General features: G+C 40.4%; 1 protein-coding gene across 2 annotated transcripts in view; it reads left to right on the forward strand.

Annotated features, from left to right (window-relative positions):
• Positions 1 to 5,000, forward strand: part of LOC125030740 (serine/arginine repetitive matrix protein 2-like) — a 116,955-nt gene that overhangs the window by 42,786 nt on the left and 69,169 nt on the right. The gene's annotated exons all lie outside the window — the stretch shown is intronic.

Consider the following 5,000-nt stretch of genomic DNA (forward strand, 5'->3'; position numbering starts at 1 on the left):
GCACACACACACACACACACACACACACACACACACACACACACACACACACACACACACACACACACACACACACACACACACACACACACACACACACACACACACAAAACACAAACACAAACACACACACCTGACTGAAAAATGTTAAACAGAAAATTCAACCCTATTTTTAGTACCAGATAGTAATAGCTACATTTCCTTCTTTAGAAATGTTTTGAATCTAATTTGATCATCAAAAGGCAGAATTTGACGGCTTGGCATGACCCGGAATTAACCTTCTGGTGCGTGACTTACGGACATTCTCTCTTTAACTGTCATGGGAGCAGAAAACGTTCACATCATCGCCATAAAAATCAATGTTATGGAATCATCTTGCCTCCTGTTACAGTGGCGATGACATGGCATTGACAGTGAGCAGCGATGCACGGACCATGTGGCGAATGGATTACGATTATGTTTACACACATACATACACACACACATGTATATATATATATATATGTGTGTGTGTGTGTGTGTGTGTGTGTGTGTATGTGTGTGTGTGTGTACATACATACACATGTATCATATATATATATATGCATGCATGCATGCATGCATGCATGCATACATACATACATACATACATACATACATACATACATACATACATACATACATACATACATACATACACACACGTATATAGATATAGATAGGTTGACATAGATATACTGTATATGTAAACGCACATATCTGCACTTGAATTTTCATTTCATATGCCTGTATGTATGCTAGTTTCCTATCCTGCCTTACTATGTATTCCTGGCATTTGATAATTTGCACACTGTCGTTGAAGATTATCCTACAACGAACATATACGACGCTGTCTTCCTAAAAACACCAACAGGCTTGTCTTTCTTAGATTGGATCATTATCTATTTCATCTAGTAGGTTGAAGTCTCGTAAAACCATCTTGAAATCTGTATGAAGTTTTGTAACTTGAGTAAATTGTGATTAAATAACTGAAAATGCACAGAACACGAATAAGAAAAAAAAAAGATAGGAAAAAAGATAGAGACAAGATAGGGAAAGTTGAAAAGGATTTGAAAAAAGGGAAAGACTAGTGAGAGAAAGAGAGAGTCCTTGTGATAATAACCAATAGGGAATTTCTATTTTGGGTCTACCTTTAAGGTTTTCTTGGTATTATGTGTATATCACTTCATGGAATCAAAACTGTTATAGAATGCATTATGAAATTAGAACTTGTTTAAATAAATGAATGTAAACTATTCGTGTTATAAAAAAATAAATATGTATGATATTTGGAGTAATGTTTTTTTTCTTAATTTATTTCAACAAAGCGATTTTAGCACAAGTCAAATGGTTAATTTCCATATTAGGATTATATTTTTTTCCTCGGTAGTCCGTTAAGCAGGTGATGACTTTCACCTACCCTTGCCTAGGAGAAGTGAAAACGAAGCAAGTAACATGATAGCACCATCTGACTAGTGAAACTAACTACTACTCGGCAACAGACGGGAATTGGCTAACTACTTTTGGGGACTGATGGTATGAATATTCAGTGTTGACGGAAGATAACACGCATATTTTGCGTATATACTGGCTTGTGAATATTAGGTACGCATTTATAGTGAATCTAGTCAATTAAGCATACACACTAACAAACAATAAATGACACCGAAATTGATAATATTCTAGCGGCAATACTCTCACCGTAGCAAAATTTTTACAATAATCCGAGACAAAAGATCGCTTAGAGCAGTTCCCATGAGAAAGTGTTGTCGAAACTCATCATAACATTAATATCATATTCGACGAGGGCTTTTCCGGACGGCCAGAGAAATTGTTCAGTCGACCATTGCCCGTTGGAGGCCTACGGGGCTGGGGGTGGGCTATTAAGGGTAATTAAATTTGAATGTAAATGTTTATAGGAAGTGAATGACTTCAGCGTGCCATTCTTGCTTTCTTTCGTGTACTGTTGGGGGGTTATGTTCGGAGTAAGAAAATGTGTGAGCTATGTGAAGGTGACAGATCAAAAGGGAAGAACGGGAGGAGTTCGAAGTGTACTTTCAGAGGTATTGAAAAAAAATGGAACTGGGAAATTCAAGTCACTTTTTAAATTGGATCAAATTTCGGTCTTTACATCTATGTTTTTTGCGCAGTTCAGGTATCGAGATAATATCGCTCAGTGACATTATCCTTACGCTGTATTTATTTCAGATCCAGGACCACTCTGGAGATAAGAAGAAGTTATCCTTACTCGAAAGGTTCACCTTGAGAGAGATAAGCTGGAATGTTAAAAGTTCAAGTCGTGACATAATCGAATTTTACCAGCATCATTACCTGTCATTAATCAAAGCCAAGTTAACAGGTGTGAGAGAACCTTAAGTGAAGATTTGTGCCCGTGGGTATGCGTTGTGTAGGTTTTATTCCTGTGCTCTCGACACGCTAATTAATCGTTCACTCACTTATTAGATTGAATATTACTTCACTTGTTGATTCACGAATTCTTCTTCATCTTATTGTTGATGCCGATACTGTTATTATTATTGTTGTTGTTGTCGATATCGCTATTATCATTATTGTCGTAAGCATGATTATTTTTGTCATAATTCGATTTTTGTTATTTTTTATGATGATCATTATCATATTGTTATTATTTTTATTTTTATCATTATTGTTATTATTGTTATTATTATTATTATTATTATTATTATTATTATTATTATTATTATTATTATTATTATTATTATTGTCGTTCTTGTCACTATCACCTCTCTCTCTCTCTCTCTCTCTCTCTCTCTCTCTCTCTCTCTCTCTCTCTCTCTCTCTCTCTCTCTCTCTCTCTCTCTCTCTCTCTCTCTTCTCTCTCTCTCTCTCTCTCTCCCCCTCCCCCCTCTCTCTCTCTCTCTCTCTCTCTCTCTCTCTCTCTCTCTCTCTCTCTCTCTCTCTCTCTCTCTCTCTCCCTCCACCCCCCCTCTCTCTCTCTCTCTCTCTCTCTCTCTCTCTCTCTCTCTCTCTCTCTCTCTCTCTCCCCCTCCCCCCCCCCCTCTCTCTCTCTCTCTCTCATACACACACACACACGCACACACACGCACACACACACACACACACACACACACACACACGCACACACACACACGCACACACACACACACACACACACACACACACACACGCACACGCACACACACTTTATATTAGACCAGAATTTCCCTTTTTTCTGAGATACTAGAATTCTTTCATTAAGATTCGTTTCAAAGTGTATGGGTTCTAATGTTTATTCAAACAACTGATTAATCTCATGTGTTAAGCTGTTTATGTATATAGTGGAGGCCTCGGGTGGGGAAAGCGCTAGTTCTAGATCCCAGATAACAGTTACCGATGTGTTTTTATACTTTGGTACGTAAGCTTGACTGGAGTTGATCCATATTTGGAAATAGATTAGCTAACTCTTATAACGCTTGATAGGATTCTGTTTCTTTTGTCGTAATGTCCGAGCATACAGTAGATTGCAAAGGAGTATGTTCTCAGATGTGAACATAATTTTACCTATGTCTGTGTATCAGTAGAAGTAAATGTATCGCAATGTATGTGTTCTTGTCTTTTAAAGAGTGTGAGTGTACGTGAGAATGTTTGTGTGTACGTGTGGCGTGTATATGTTTTAAGGAGTGAGTGTGCGTGTGAATGCTCGTGTGATCTGTATCGGTCTTGTGTGCAAAAAGGGGGTCGGGCAGTTATACGTCCCGACACGCCCTGCTCGAGGCGGGTACCCGGTGTCGACCGTTAGCCGAGACGGATATCGCATCGAGGGCCCGGGCGGAGCCGCGCCGGGAGGGTTGGGCAGCTGCTTCGGGCGGCCCGAGTGCTTGCAGGCTACTTTTGGAGGAGGGGCCGGGCCTGCGACTGACGTTTGACTTATAATCTTATTTGCTATCCTTGCACTTTTTTGGGGGGAGAGGTGGGGGGGGGGGGGTTCTAACGGAGCCAGAAAGGGCTGGCAATTTTTGGGTTTGGATCTCGCAGCTGTATATATCTAATTGTTTACCAATTTGCTCATAGAAAGACTATTTGCATTCTGTATACGTATGTTTATAACTGCAACTTTCTTTGCCTCTCTCTATTTCCCCATTCCACCTCACTCTCATTTCCTCTCCTCTCAGCCAATCGATATCTCTCCTTTACTGAAGATTACTGACCAACAAATTTATGCTCATGTACTCTCTCTTCATCTATAAGCACATCCGTCCTACAGTAACCTGCAATGCTAAACCTGGCAGCAGCAACTTTCACAGCGATCACTGGAACTATAGCGATGGCAACGTAAACGACACACAGACGACAGGCGAAAAAATCGTTCTTAGATTCTGATTATGATAAATGATTTCTTAAGGAGGAACCTAGTTGCACGTTTCGGCTCATTCAGATTTTCTTGTGATTTGAAGAGGTGCTTGTGTCGAATCCAAAGGGGGAGGGAAGGAAGAAAGTGTCGAAGCTCTCTAGTTTTCTTTATAACTCGAATTATTTCCTGGTCTAGAGTAGTAATGTACGAGGGGAAGAGGAACATATTATCTGCTCTCGAATTATTTTCTGCAACGTAGAAGGAATGAAATAAAATCTTGAACGAAAGCACACACACAGTATGTACCGAAAGCTTAAACGTAACCACAGTCTGGCAGGGCAATAAAACACGTTAAAAAGCAAACATTTTGTTTATCTCTTGTTCTGCCTGATTTGGGAAATTCTCCCAAACGTGGTGACCGCCAGCAGGGGACTCCCAACCCATCAAAAACAATCTGTACAGTCTGTGCTGAACCGTACTTGCCTTTGCTATCTCTCCCTTTGGCGCTGTTATGCACTGGGTGCGTGTGTGCGCCATGAGGCTCTCTTGGAGCAGCGTCAGGCGCGGCGGTTCCTCTGTGGTTCTCATGGCCAGTCTGGGGGACGGGCTAGTTGCCTCTCGATGGCGTGCTCTTTAGTCGCGGTATTTAGGA

Source organism: Penaeus chinensis, chromosome 11 (genome assembly GCF_019202785.1).
Source record: "Penaeus chinensis breed Huanghai No. 1 chromosome 11, ASM1920278v2, whole genome shotgun sequence".
NCBI classification, from domain to species: domain Eukaryota; kingdom Metazoa; phylum Arthropoda; class Malacostraca; order Decapoda; family Penaeidae; genus Penaeus; species Penaeus chinensis.